The 16,133-nt window shown below is 39.2% G+C and overlaps 1 protein-coding gene and 1 long non-coding RNA gene across 4 annotated transcripts in view; one reads left to right on the top strand and one right to left on the bottom strand.

Annotated features, from left to right (window-relative positions):
- The window catches only part of LOC105144915 (uncharacterized), a 212,077-nt gene that overhangs the window by 35,901 nt on the left and 160,043 nt on the right, over positions 1–16,133 (bottom strand). Inside the window, exon 1 of one of the 3 annotated variants that reach the window (XM_011054179.2) lies at positions 6,697–14,252. The exons of the other annotated variants lie outside the window; for them this stretch is intronic. The gene's annotated coding sequence lies outside the window, so the exon portion shown is untranslated. Of the gene's footprint in view, positions 1–6,696; positions 14,253–16,133 lie in introns of those variants that run through there. 3 annotated transcript variants of the gene reach the window in all.
- Positions 1–16,133, top strand: part of LOC147906763 (uncharacterized) — a 137,853-nt gene that overhangs the window by 42,948 nt on the left and 78,772 nt on the right. The gene's annotated exons all lie outside the window — the stretch shown is intronic.

Raw genomic sequence — 16,133 nt, 5'->3', positions numbered from 1 at the left:
TGCTTTATATTTGATTAGATAAGTACATAAGATCGAACTGTAGTAATTTCAAAGCAATATTTACCCCATCTTAGCTAAATTTTAATATTTTCCATGCAAAAAATTCCTTTAGTTTACACGAATTATTTGGATACTACTCGTCTCCTCTCAACTTAAGCATGTTTCTCCTCACGCGGGAGGATTAATGGCAGGCGTGGCAAATATTCAATTTATCGTTGAACTTTTCGTCCCGTTTGTCATTTTATTGCGCCCTAGGCGAACCACATCGCACCTCGAGGAGTCACGAGCGGTCACGGCTAATTAAGCTTGATTCAATTTAATTAATCCCCTTGATAACCCCTTACCACTCTTCATCGGGGTTAGTCCTCCTCGGGGCAATTAGCGCGAAGAATCGTGTGCAGTCGTACAGCCTAATCGTATCGAATTAATAGAATCGAGGCGACGGAGCCGAGCCGCGAACTCGTTCTTGTGTTCACTCCTTGCTCAGCGCGTGGGCGAGGATTCATTCCGCCGTCGTAAATTACGGTAAAATTACCGACAACGTGAAAAGAGTTGAGTGGATCGGCGCGGCGGACAGGCGGGCGGGCGTCGCGTAACTTTCGAAAACGTGAGAGGCAGAGCGTTCTCCACACGGCTTCTCATTGAGAAAAATTGAGAGAGGTGAAAGCGAGACAAAAAATATTTCGGTGAATAAGTTTTTGAATATTTCTGCCCGGTCGCGTCATTCGTTCATTGCCGGTTTTAAACATGGTTGCGTCGCGCCGGAACGGTCCTCTGATAAGTGAAATCTCTACCGTGAAGGTGCATATACATTTATCGATTGATCGGTAAACTGCAAAATTGTAATTGTATCGTGTAATTGGTAAGTACCGAACCTTCGATGTAATTCCCGGTCAACAAATTGATATCGGACCGGTACGAGGAATTATTAAGCGATTAACACGGTACTGATGCGCGAGATGAAATTTAATTTGCCACTGTATGCACATGATGATCGTCGCGATGCCATTTAACGTACTAGTGTAACGGAGGAGGTCATAAAGACGCACCCGGTAGACGATTGGTGGTGGAAGAGCCGCAGTGAAAGTTGACAAAAGTCGGATCCTCCGGCGGACTGGTCCGGCACCCACGCATTGGCATTTAATTAACGCCGAAATTATTAAAGACGGCTCCGTACTGTCCACACACTAAATAACCGCCCACGCGTAATATTCCTCTGTGCACCGTTACACCCATACTATTCGATCATTATGTAAAGTTCTTCTTAATTACGGTACCAGTAATTAATTCGAACGACCGCTTTAAAAAAAGAAAAAAAAAGATTTAATATTCGGGAAGAAGGTCATCATACACGGAACTGACGTAATATTTTCGAAAAAAATACTTGGTTGTAATTGAAAAAATTACTCGACATTTAGAAAAAATTGAAACAGTTTTTTTTCGTTGATAGCTTTGTTGATTTCTTTTAAGATACAGAAAGAATGATTTTAGTATTTAAAAATTTAGATATAAATCTAAAAATAATTTTGTTGGATATCAAAATAATTATGTAGAAATCTCAATGCTGCAAAATATTCTAGCAACAAAGTTGAATCGTCCTACATAATTATTTTGATGGTCCAATAAATTTATTTTCAGATCTGTACTTAGCTATATTTTTAGATACTTTAGCAAAATCGTCCTTTTCGTGTATAAATTAATATTATAGTTACTGTTTTCTGTAATATCATGTGCAAAATTATTATCGAATTTCCTCGAGCTTTTTTTGTAACTGTCAAAATCGCGATAATGTCGTCGAATTAACTCATTCTAGAGCGGAATTATGTCATTATAATCAAGTTTATCGGGCTACCTTTACCTTAGCCAGGCGGTACACGCCGTGTAATTAGCGTAATTACTATCATAATGCGCTCGTTGCCGTCGGCCATTCGTTAATGTTACACTCCCGCGGGTTGGTCCACAAAATTATTTCATCTCCATTTTCAACCTACTTATTGCGCTTATGGTTATTAAGGGACGGATGGAGGCAAATGAAGAAAAGGAAGAAGAGAACGATGGGGCGGAAGGAACGATGCGTAGCTGCGCGCGATCGCGCCCGATCGAGCATTGATTAATTCGCGGAGCTTTTCTGCCATTTATAACGCCTCTCCTAATTAACCGTGGCCAGGTTAATAGCGCAATTTGTTACTTTAATGACGTATCAAGTTACGAAATTAACGTGGCAGATCTAGATGAGGAGCGTACCTTGCCGCCATGATGAACCTCGTTTAACCTCGCGCGTTCTATTATTTTTTGTTTTTATGCCGTCACCGGATATTTAGCTGAGTACCTAGTGAGGGAAAAACGAATACTAAAAGAAAAGTACCGTTTCTTTACTAGTTTCAGTAATGGAAAATGACGCTTTCCATTTGTAGTAATAAGGTAAAAGGTAACGTAAACGTAATTAACGAAAAAATATAGCTTAAGTAAAATAAGCAAAAATGAATAATAAAATGGTAAAAAGTAAATTAATAATAAAGAAATACTTGAGATAAGATATAAATAAAGCAAACCAGTGTAAAGCATAATTATAAATATAATGTGAAATTTGCCAATTTTAAACCGTTATCGCTAATCTAAATTAAGAAGGAAAAATAATACGACTTAAATAAAAATAAATAAACGTGAATAAGATCTGAAGATTATAAGAAAGCAAATTAATGATAAAGTGAGCATAAAGCGTGATTGCAATAAAATTTGCCAACTTTCAAATGGTTATTGCCAATCTAAATTAAGAAGATACGTCAGATCGAGTGAGTACAGATAATAGTATTAAATCGTCAATATCTTTAGTGTTATTCGCGCGCATTAATTTCAACCGTAAGACGAAGGCGGCTTTCAAGCGTCGTGACAGTCACCGGGCGCTAATTTACGAGACGTTTTTATTGTATGACGACTCGAGTGCTTTCCGATAAACAAGAGGCTGTGGTATGTTGGTTACGGTCCCATGAAGAGGGTTGCGAAAGAGAAATCAGGGAACGGACCCCCTGCACCGGAGAGAGAAATAGTCGGGGCCCCTCCCACGAGGCGGCGGCCTCGACACGCATTTCCAAAGAATCTTTTCGTCGTCACGGACCCATCAGCCCCTGGAGTACCGTCGATTCTTATCTGGTCGCGCCGATCTTCATGATCTTTCACTACGGCCCCTCTCGCATGAATTTATTCGCGTGAGGCGAGAGACGTGGATCTGAATGAGCCAGTGAAACCGAATCACGATTTGTGATATTTTTAACTGTCGATATTGACGTCGATTTTATATCGATATCGCGTAACCATGGCCGTAATATCTTTTTATGACAGGACTTTAATTGCCGATTAATACGTCCCAGACTTTTCCGATAACGACGTAATGCTCCGAATTAATTATGAGACATTTCTGAATATTTGTTACACGAAGCGTTCCTTTCGTGACATCTCTGTCTTTCATATTTTTGTTTTGTTTTTGAAACAATTGATATTTGCATAATATGATTTATTCTTACGAAACCAAAATACGAAATATGTGAAAAGTTCCTTTGATAAAAAATTAAAAATTGCGCAGAAATACGGAAAAAACCGTTCTATCAAAGTATCTAAAAATTCAGCTAGAAATAGATCTGAAAATATTTTTATTGGACTATCAAAATAATTATATAAAACACTTATGCTGATCGCTAGAATAACTTTTACCCAACTTTTTACAGCATTTGTTTGAGTCTCTTATATAATTATTTTAATGATCCAACAAAATTATTTTCACATCTATGCTACGTAAATTTTTATGTACATCAACAAACATTTTTTTCCATATGTAAACCTTAATATTTTCCTAAATATTTTTAACGTAGATATAAAGTAATGAGTGCCTTTGCAAAGTGCAAAATTTAAACTTTTACTATTTAACTTTTACTGTACAATTGTTTACGCAATTGAGTTATTAACAGATCAATTACATATTGTTCAATAAAATTCATCCTAATCTATCCTAATAATAATTTATCCCCCAATCTTTTTTTTTAATAGATACATTATCTAAAGTCAAATACCACTATGCAACAAACATTTCTTTTGAATTGGTGAGCGTTAAGCAAAACGTACAATGTTAAATAACGCGAATTCAAATGTCTATCATGGTTTATCTCTTACACTTCTTTACTACCTGCTAATTAACGACGATTCAAGGAATGTCATCGAAACATCAGACGTGTCACCGGACATTGGCGTGCGAGTAATTAATTAAACCCACTCGAGTTATAAGTAACGTTAGTGGCGAAGTTTGACTAAAATTATTTATTTATTACTCCTAACGTTCTAATAAATATTCCGTAACGATCTAATCAATATCTAACGTGGCGAACAATAAAATAAAATGTTAAAATATTTCTGAAATTCTCTAACTAACTTGATAAAAGTTCATTAACTTGATAAAAAATATTTTTATAACCAGAAGAATAATGACAAAAATGAGCAACAATAGATGTTACGCAATAAGAATTAATAAATTAATTTATTAATCAAAATGTTTCGACTCTATATTTGGTTTTTCATTAGTTTGATAAAAAAATATCACAACATAATAAGATAATAAAGCATAATAAGAAGAATTGAAGGGACTTTAAACCGTAATTACAAACACATAGCAACATAAATAAAAATTATTTACAGAGAACAATGTGTAAAAAAAATTAATTAAAAAAAATAAAAAAGGTATGAGACCATATCAAATACTAAATACAAAAACGTAATATTTTCATTTTGATGGTACGTTATATTCCTTACTTTCCCCGGTACTCCCGCTTTCGTGAATGACTGACAATTCCAAATACGACGACTGGCACGATCATATCTCTGCTATTAATTTACTGAATGAAGAACAGACGGTCATATGGAGACTATTGAATATGTCCATTATCTGAACAAGACCGTTAATACGCTCCGGCGCAGATCGAAAGACGGGCCGCTTGCTGAAGGGCCGGAACAATATCGCGGCGAAGGAAGGTACGAGTGACCAAATCGACTGCAATCGACGGTACGATCTCGCGACGGTGAAATGCGCATGCACCGGATCGTCATGAGCCGTCGCGAACGAGCTCCGGCTTGTCGGACGTGTTTGCGAAACGAGGTAGATCGAATCCGAGGGATCGCGATTCAATTAATATCTGACCGGTGCTTGATTTAATTATCAGATTCGACCAGTGCCGATAGGAATCGCTTCATTAATGCGCGCCATGTTTTCAGTCAGAATGCGACTGTCCAATGAGAAAGAAAGAAAAAATGGGAGGAAAGAAAAAAAGAGAAATGTCATCGAAAACGTCGTGTGTCGACATGAACACCGTGTAATTATCGCGGCCCATTAATTCATCGTTGGTCCCCCGAGACGCAAATCCAAAAGTACGAGCGCCTGGCACTGCCAACCAAGTCCACGCGGGTCCACTATGCTCTGGCCCGATTTTATCTGGCCTGTGTTGATCGTCGAGGTGGGAAGAGTTTACGCTTCGTGCCTCTTTAACGAGTCTCAAACGCGGACACGGACTAAGCTTTAATATGCGCTTTTTATTGCTGGCACCTTTTTGGCGCTACAGCCAACGAGGTTGACGCCGTAAAAATTCGCCGGTTTTAAACGCGGCCACGTCTCGGCGGTAGGTTTCCTCCGATATTTTATTATGCGCCGTTGCGATATATAATAATTTATCACGATGGAAATCGATTTCCTCACGGATGATACTTCCCTCCGGATTATAGAGACGCTAGCGAGATCACGAGTCACTGATCGGATACAATTAGCACACCTGGCGTGTTCGACGTCCGACGGCACTTTGCCACCGCTGTCATCCTCACAAAGACCAAAGCCATCAACGATCTTGGCAAGTCTATAATTCTCAATGAGCTGGACGCGGCGAGGCGAGGCGCGATGGCACGCTCGATTTGCACTTCGCGATCTGCCAGGCGCCGTTCTTTTTTTCATTCATAACGAGAGCGTGGCGAGACCGCAGTCAATAACAACGTTCCTCGCCGTTAGCGACATCCTAATCGACACTAACTAAAAGTATCGGTTTATTAATTTCACACTCAATAATTAAATGTATTAACACATGATGTTACATAACAGTCACATTATTGAGCGCGAAATTATAACATTGATGTTATGTTACTTTTAGAGGGTGTGATTGGTCAGTCCACTAAAAAGTTTCTGATTGAAAATGGACAAAGCAGAAAATTCTAATCAATCAAAATTCTAGTTATCTCAACTAGAACTATAAGAGAGTCAATCAGAAAATTCTAATGTGTTCATTTTCCAGGATTCCAATTAATGCAGTCGGACTCTTTTTCCAGTGTACGTTAATTAGTCGCGAGCACTTTTTACAGCAGCGATAAATGATCTCTGTATCTCTCAATTACCAGGAATATGTATTATTTATTAAAAATTAATATCAATCTGCGTTACGTCAAATGATGTTTTTAATAATCGAACATATCGACGACTGTCATCTAGCACAATTCCGAATGCCGCGGTAGATCTCAATGCCGCCATCGACGATCGTCGATCTTCATCAAGCCTCACTTGAAAGGGACATTTAACGCGTTAATGTATGAGCGCGACGCGTTCACAGAGGCCGACGACGATCGATCCCGCCGCGTTGATCGGTCTCGTAGTAGAGCGAAGCAGAAAATGCACACCATTCATTTTCATCCGTGAAGGCCAGTCGGAGCGTCGGTCGTCTTAACGAGAGAACCTCGTTGCGGCCTCCGTTGCACCGTTCCTCGTGCAATGACAACGTCGCCGGTAACACGCTGACACACAGCACCGATTGCACATCCCACAACGACGATGCACTGTACCATCGGCACGGCCGATTCACACTACCGTCCATTCTCATCTCGGCATGATGCCGAGAGGCAGACGCGACAACATGTTTTGCGCACTTCTCACGACTGGTTTGTGAATCCTCTTTCTATCAGAGTATTCACCTGTGTTGAGGTGACACAAAAATATCCCAGTGCTCCAACGATCCCTCTCGGTTCGCCGCGGGCCTCACTCGCGGCGGTGCGTAAACACACAACACTGGGAGAATTGGCACGTGGCCGCGGAAACGTCAGATGGTAGAGACAACGCGGGGGCGCACACGAGCGGTCCCAGGGGGCTGATACGTCGCGCACGTAACGAAGAACTGTGGGACGGAAAGGGAGAAAGAGAGGAGAGAGTTGTAGTTTAGGGAGAGAGCGCGAGAGAAAAAGAGATAGAAAGGGAGAGAGAGAGAAAGAGAGAGAAAGAATCGGAGAGAGAGAGGGAGGGAGAAAGCACCACACGCGCTTCCTGGGAGTAAGAATGCTATCTGTCGATCCGGTCTCTCGGTTCGTCTCTGACTGGTGTCGTGTGCGCAGCTCACGAGAGAGCACAGCCCGTGCTGTGCGCTGCGTGCCGTTGCGGCCTGGGGGCCACGTGACACGGTCCCCTGCAGGAGGTAGGACCGCACACTCCGCGAGTAAGAGTGGCCGGACCAGCCATGTGTGTTGTATAGCGCACGCGGGACTCTCGCGTGCGCGTGTGGGCCGCATCGCATGGGTGTTGGAAGAGGAAGAGAAAGAGAAAGAAAGAGAGAGGGGGGAGGGAGGAGGAGAGGAGGCAAGCGAAACGAGAAGGATGAAGAGAAACAACGAAGACAATGAGAAGAAAATTAGACGGAGTGAGAGAAAAAGCGCAAGAAAAGAGTGAAGGAGTAAGCGAGGGTGGATAAAGCGAGCGAGAGAGAAAGAGAGATCGCGAATGCAGTCGGCCTGCCGTCGCATCCCGTGCAAAAGGAGCGTAGCGGCGCAAGGGGGACGTAGGCGGGCCAAGGGGGACCGCCACTGATCGTGGGTCAGAGTGGTGGAGTTGTTGCGAGAGAGGGAACAGGAGAGTGTGTTGCGAGGAAGGGGGTAAAAGCGATCGAGTGGGAGGACTGGGTCCGCGGGCCCCGCTACGGGCACCGAATGGAAGTGGGGTCACCTCCCTCGGTCTTCACTCCTTCTCATTCTCTCTCGTGAATGTTACTCGAAGAGAAGCAGGAAAATGAGGGACACAAGACCCGAGACGAGGAGGTAGGGCGGCCTACGACCCCGCCAGGCGCGTGCCTCGAGTCAGCTCGCACGGTCTACCGCGCACGATTGATAACGAGCCCATGGTTGGCACCGCAGTGCTTTACAGTCGTTGATTTTTAAGCAAGCTATTTGTATGGCACATAGGCGGATCAATTGTGCAGGTTGATCTTAGCACTTTGAACGTGGAGAAAGTATATCGACAATCGAGGCGTTCAAATCGATCATGAATGCTATTATTAACCGACACGGGCTGCCAAGTCCGCAATCATTGAACATTTGTATAGAATATTCATCCATATGTTACGATAATTTATAAAACTAGTCAGCGTTTTGAAACTTTTTATCTTTTAAACTTTTTCTATTTTTAACAATCTTCTTTAGTTTCGCAACAATTCAATATTAATCGTAATCATAAAATTTTCAACAAAGATATTATTTCTTCCAAAAAATGAAGATTTCAATTTTAATCTTTTCTGATAAACGCTCTAAAAAAAATCCTATCAGATGAAACGTCATGCTGAAGCTAGAAAGATACAGAGCAACTAGAAAGTGCGCCGATACGCGAAAAAACTAAGGGAAACGCATGATGATGCGTGGGTGTTAACAGCGTTAAGAGCAAGAGTAACGGTACACGGGATACGTAGGTACAACTGTTAGATAAGAGATGGTAGGTATTAGTGCGACGAGAGAGATGTGTCGCAGCGATTAATGTCGCGCGGAGAATGCGCACCGCGCGTACGCCACAGAATTGGATCCCGGTCGGCTGTAAACCGCGATTAACGACGGTCGCGCGCGAGATCCGCTCTCCAAAATAATTCTTTTCTAGTTTCCTGTGACGCAACTATAACCGGGGACGCGGAACTAATGATCTCGTGCAAGTTTTCGTGGAAGAGGCGACTTAAAGGAAACCGGGCACGCGCCCTTAGCTACTCGACAGATGACTACGGCAGATGATCACTGTATTATTACGAAACTTATGCCTTATTAATACTCTTCGGAATATATCCACATTCCTCGTAAGAAGATAAAGTTCAAAATATTCATTTTCAAAAATATCTGGACTAAACGTTACTTTAAAATAAATTTATGTAAAAAAGATATAAGAGATATCAATTTTTCTTCCTTCGTCTCTTATGGGAATAAATAAATGCAAAATTGGGATATGGTAATAATAACAGTCTAGCACAGACGACTATATGTCGACTATATGCTGTATATTTAATAAAATAATAAACAATTAATGCATAAGAAAGTTAAACGTTTCGGCTCGAATTTGAGCCATCTTTAATGTATGGTAATATCGAGTATGAATAAATATTGTGTATAAAGATTTCTATTTTAATTCTGTATTTATTTCAATTTAAAGAATTTTTACCGTTCATTAAAAAATAAAATAAAATAAAAGTGTGATAAATTACAATAAAAAAAAAGAATAAATTAAATTTGAATAAATTAATCAGAAACAATTTTAGGCGCACTCTTACGTAATTGTTTCTTTTTTATCTCAACAACAAGAAAATGTTAAGTCTCCCATCATCTCTTGTGTAGCTATAATATTTTTATTAAAGACTTCCATGATTGGAATTTGCTTGTATAACGAAGACACGTCTTTAACCTTCGTCATGACCTCTGTCTTGGTCTCCGTGTGATTGGCGTGGAATGACGGAATTAAAAATGTACCGATGGAATTTTAAGTCGTTCGCGGCGTTATGGACTTTCCCGCGACGACACGGAGAATGGAAGACACTGTCGAGACGAGAGCCAGGTTTTACTGTCAGGAAGATTTTACGAGAGTCGCCGCACGCCGACGAGTGATGACGAAATGAGTCTACTGCACCGCACGATGCCGCGTATTTATAGAAATGTAGACGGGATTGTACGCTAATGGTCGTATAAATAGTACCTCTTACTAGAGTTTTTAACCGGAAGCAAAAGCCTCAGGTGCTTTAAAAGCGGCTCGTAAACGAAGCCCGTAAATATGAGTGTCGTCCGCGGCAACTCATCGCGCCAGCACGACGTCGGCCACAACGTAATTATTTGTTGGCGGAGGTGAAAAAGGTACACGATAAGCAAGGAGTACACAGCACGTGACGTGATTGCCTGATCACGGCCCTGATGATCGGGTGCCTCTTGAGGAAGTCGAAATTTCCGTGGAAGCCGGATGGAATCTTAAACGGACAGTTATTTGACTGGGCGAAAGCGCGAAAAGTCGGCTTTAAGAATGTTCGATAAAAAGCTCTGCTGCGCAAAAATTGCTACAAAATTATTTCATATTTTTGTGCGTTGTTTGCCCCGCAATTTTGCATGTATGCTAACAGAATTTTAGTTATCATAAAAGCATTAAAACTATATTTTCATATGTTTAATAGCGCAGTATTTATTTATTATCTAATTTTATATTATTATCTAAATATTTGTATTAGCAAAGCTTATTTCAGATAACACTTATTTTTTACACAAGCGTTCAGAATATTAATAATTTTAATATAATATTTATATGAATTATTTTAAGGACAGGTTATTTGACTATATAATATTGTAATAAAAAGTGTTGAGATAATCATTTTTTAATTATAAATTATGAGTGAATTTTTGTGACTTATTTAAATATTGCTCACGACTTTTAAAACTACTTACATAAGATTATTGTATAATTCTTTTTAATTATACGCAGTTTCTAAATTAACTCTTTTCTTGTACAAAGTGAGAACTATACAAAGAAATTCTTTAATTTTCAAAAAGATGTTCAAACAACTAAACAGAATTTTATTAAATAGAATGAAATACAGAACAATATACAGAAAAATACTGTACGTATTCCATTCATCATAATTCATCACCTGTCGATATCGCTTCCTCGACCAATGATTTTTTGAGAACAATATTCAGTTGAGTACCGAATATAAGAAATTATACTATGCAATGTAACATGGAAAACCTGTTAAGGATTAATATAATATACCCTTTTATTGCGAGGAACGTTTTAAATGGTGATTCTTGTTTTGTTGCGCGTGTCAGTAGCGAATGCTTGGCGGAAAGTCAATGAAAAAGTCATATTTACATAGTTTCTTCGTGTTAGCGATGCAAACGGTTTGCCGACGAAAAGGTTAAATGTGTCGTTGCGCGAGCGACGAGGATGGGTACTTAAATGATGAATACGCCTCGCTTTTGCATTCATTAGTACCTTGCTGTGGTCAGAAATACAGTCGCCGTTGCAACTGAAAAAGAATCGATCCTAAAGATAATAAAGACAAATGTTAAAACAATAAATCCGACTTGCGATGTCGAAACAATTGTAGATACATGACGATGAAAGGGTAAAGCGTACTAATGTGTAGTACGGCTACATTAATGATAAATACTTAAAATTATATTTATTTGCCATAATTCTATTTAGAACTACATACTTAGTATTAAATAATTGCAATACATAATTATATGTACATACATATATAATATATATGTACACACATATCTAATTAGGTACATGAGTATGTATAACAGAAAATATAGGTCATACTATGAATTTTGATAAATTAAAAACATTTCTTTTTATAGTATTAGCTTCTTTTTCTCCGAGTTAATATATACTTGCGATTTTTCTATTATACATATTCATGTATCAAACTGCGTATGTACATATATATAATAATTATATACAATTATTTAATATTAAGTATGTAGTTCTAAACACAATTATGACAAATAAATATAATTTGTCTTTCTAATCTATTTTTAAATTATTTGTATTCCATTATTTTTATTTCACTTAAATGACTGAAATTCTACACTATCATATTTCACTAAAAAAATGAAAAATGGCCGCATAAAGTAGATACTCCCGTTAGAGAGGACGACTGATTAATTATACGCAGCTCCACGAACTTCAATGTGATTACGCTTAAAAAAAAAAAAAACATTCGAGTTGCGGTGTAACCGAAAACGATCGCTTGTACGATCGGTACATGATAATGCAGAATTAAAGCAGGATTCTGAATACGCGGATGTTAGTAAAATATACGCGCTTTCCCGTACCTCCCCGTTTGCGATTGGCTCCAACTTCGCCCACTGATGTGTATTTTGTAAGTCGGAAAGTTGGTTTCGGAATCGCTCGGTTGTTTCTGATCGAAGTGCCCACGCAGCGAATTGGGATCCGACGCCACGGTTGCCGAAACAACGTCTCTCTGAATTTCGCCCACGTTTGGTCCCATTGGCCCCGCAGGCAGAGGGCCACGCGTGACCAGCGATATTCTGTGGGGGGACGATTTCGCGGTCAGGGCCCTGCATGCGGCACGTCCGGCATTTCCAAAATTATTGCGGCATATTGAATATTCATAAAGATGTTTACGTCGCCTACTAATTTCGATGAACGGTGGCGATATCTCATTTGTTCTTTCGCAATAAAACACTAGATTTTTATGTTTATTGAATCTCCGCGAACGCGAGATGGACTATATATGGATCGTCTGTGTATCTCCGCACTCTAAAAAATATCGGTATGAATTTAACACCCTGCTCTAAGAGAAATGTCTGGTTGGATTAATTGAAATTCTGGACGAATCGGAATTTTCTGATGAAATTTGTTAAATTCTAGTTCGAGATAATTGGAATTCTAATGGATGGAATCAGAATTTCCGATATTTAACCAGATATTTTTCTCAGTGCATTCGATATCTATATATTCTCACCGTGCCGGTATATATTAACGTCAATATGGTGTGGATTTAAAATCCATGCTATTAAATCCACATCATGTTGATGTCAATACCAACACCTACACAATAAGAATTATGTAGGCACAACATGATACTAAATCCATACCGATATTTCTTAGAATGCATTGTGTGTTAAATATTCGACCGTCTTCAATATCGTTGCCCATCAGTAATCGATTATGTCCTTCTTCTGCATATCGACATAAAGCAGCCGATTTTTCTTTTATTAAAAATCATCGTAGGTACTTAATGTATATGCACGTCCTGATCATTCAGGCTAATCTCAGTTTGCAAATCACAAAAAGCCACGTCAAGCGGCCGCGATCGGATTTCGCCGCGCCGGATTAAAAAAATAAGACTTGTGGTGAGTTGAAGTGACAAATCGCTCGTATCGTATCTTTCTATCAATGGATATTAGGGCTTGGGGTGCCCATCAACGTATACACTATGCCGTGACTAATGTCTAATGATGCGCATCGCATCGTTCTCTTCGTTTCCTCGTTTCGTCGTTCGATTTTAATCCGGCGTCCGGCTTCGATTCTTAAGTGCCACTCGCTGAAATCTTGATGTCACCTCAAGAGACACTCGTCGAAAGACTATATGCTCGCAAATTTCAGCCGGAATAACATTTCGCTTGCGCGCAACTTGATCAACGAAAGCCCACGCACGTCTCCCTAAACCGCTTCCTGCTTCATTATCACGCGAGCAACGTTGTGCGCTTATGTTACATAAATATAGTTATGTTCCCCCGGTGCGATTTCATGTAGGAGTTCCGTAGACAACAATGATCGATGATCATTCGTTTGTATCAGCGGCAATCGTTGAAACCTGGAACTTGGAACACTAAAGGCCGAATTGTAGCGAATATCCGGTATCGCGAACTATTAGAACAATCTTTTCCATTAAATAAATGAAAAAGCCAAATATTGAGACTAAATCTTGATGCCTAATAATATTTTTATCAGTGAATTCAAGTGGAGCACTCGGTGCGTATTAAAGCTGTCGTACACAAATGACGTAAAAATGTATGTTTAATCTAAATATAAAACAAATTAAACTTAACATAGTGAAAGCTAAATTATTTTTACTTAAAGAGGATCTTTGTTATATAAACAATCACTACATAGTGAGTTCAACTCCATACATACGTACAACTCCGGAGAGTTAAATAAAATTTCATTCACTACAATTTCCAGTTGTTCAAACCGTGCGCCGAATCTTGAAAATAACCGATCAGGAAACGTAATCCTGAAGCTGGAATAATATCAGATAGTAAGATATTTTTTGTTTCTTTTGGTAAACATCGTGATTCGGCATTTTTCGCAGGTTTATCTGAATCATCTGCGATGTCCGAAGAAGCGATCCGGACAGCGATCGTAAATTCGCAGACATCGTTAAGTGCGAGATAAATTCCGTGATGAAGCATTAAACCACCATATTCTGAAAATAAGACGCGAGATTTAATGATCGCGTTTTGTATATACTTAATTTACGAATTCTAATTATGATAACGATGTGGCAGCGTTAATATTAATGCTCGTGAGTTTCCATCAGCAATGCAATGCCAATTAGTCATCCTTATCTCGTGTAACGTTTCCTTTACATTTGAATATTACATTTTAATTTGTGTCAAGTCAAACGGCAATAACACTCTTCATTCGTTGTAGTAAAATTATTTCACAAACAAGTAACGCGACTTTCCTGCAGATTATTTCAAGACGCGAGCGAACTTTCTCTCTTACATGCCATTTCATATATTGTTTAATAAACGGAGTGGATCAGTTAAAGTTGCGCAATGGAGAAGATTGAATAAAACCTTTTCTCACGCAGCAACCGCGTATTCTCGACGGCACTTGACCGATATCCAGAGCCAGATTTCTATGCCGCGATAAGAATCGATGGCCATACGTCGCACTGCGTGGAAGCAGCGTGAAGAGGCTTGTAAACAGCGAGGGTTGGTGCCAGTTAATTGTGGGTGTAATGCAACACATCTCCGCCAGACAGCCACGACAATTTGGAGAGTCTCGTAATGTACGAGCTTGTAAAAATTTCCCCTAATTAAAACGGGTGACGCCGTCATGAGATGATGACGAGAGGAAGCCGTTGAATGTGACGTGATAGCTAGGAAGCTTCGACCGTGATGAAAAAGAAAAATAAAGATCTTCTAATCACGGTCTGATCATAACAAGAGGTCCGATATTTTTCGATTTAAAATCATGCTATCTCGAGAAAGAGCTATCTCGTTCTAGAGTTTCTAGAAAGAAAAATATGTGCTATTTCGCTGTGATGTAATTTTATAATTTAAAGTGTTGAATACATTTATATGTATACAATTCCAAAAAATAGCAGTGTGGCTTTAATTAACATCAACACAGTGAGAATTATATAGATGTTAAATGCATGTTAAATTCACACTGATTTTTTAGAGTGTACAAACATTATTAAGAAAAATTATATCACACATTATATCACACATTTGATAATATTAATATAAACTAAACAAAAATAAAATTTCAATAAACTCTTTAAGTGTCAATTAATATATTATGTATATTTAACAAAAATAAATTTAGAAAATTAACGTAAATTTTCGGACGTAATGTCGGACGATTATAGGCTGCTATTTTATATTCAGACTCTGATTAGGATCTCTAGAGAAAATGATCTCGCGGTGGAAATATGTTATGAGGAGAGGGCACTTAAAATACCGCCGTGATAAAAACCGTATTTACCGCCAATATATTTCGGCATTGAATGCGCGAGATAAGCAAGTGCTGATCGCGCGGAGAGTAACAGTAGTGCAATAAAAGCTTGCTGTGTACCTGATGTCACCAATAAACCTGCATCGACGATCTTTTTATTAGGCAATTAAATTTTACCGGGTTGCGAGCGGATATCGCAATATTATAACGCTACTGCGTTATCCGTCGCGCTAAAAGCTCTCGGGAAGTTGTCATGGCATAAAACGTGCGCTGTAATGTTGCGCGAACCAATTACATTATAACGTCGCCTACACGGGACGCTTAGCGAGTCTTTGATAATTGGACGAAATAATCTTTGCTACAATGCGTTCGGTGCGGCAGTTAATAAATTTATCCGTCGGATTTATTGTTGCGTGTCGTATGATTCGCTCGTGCGCAAGATAACTCCAGCACTTATTTATTCGGTCAACATCAACTAAAAGTAATATAACAGCAATATGGGAATTTCACACTCAACAATGTAACGTCATATATTATATTACACTCGTATTGAGTGCGAAGTTATAATATTGATTCTCTAAAATCTTTAAGTGGAGTCTAATTCTAAAGAATGACAAAG

Source organism: Acromyrmex echinatior, chromosome 18 (assembly GCF_024713525.1).
Source record: "Acromyrmex echinatior isolate Ae372 chromosome 18, ASM2471352v2, whole genome shotgun sequence".
NCBI lineage: Eukaryota > Metazoa > Arthropoda > Insecta > Hymenoptera > Formicidae > Acromyrmex > Acromyrmex echinatior.
The sequence above is the reverse complement of the archived record's forward strand: the minus strand, read 5'-3'. Positions and strand labels throughout refer to the sequence as shown.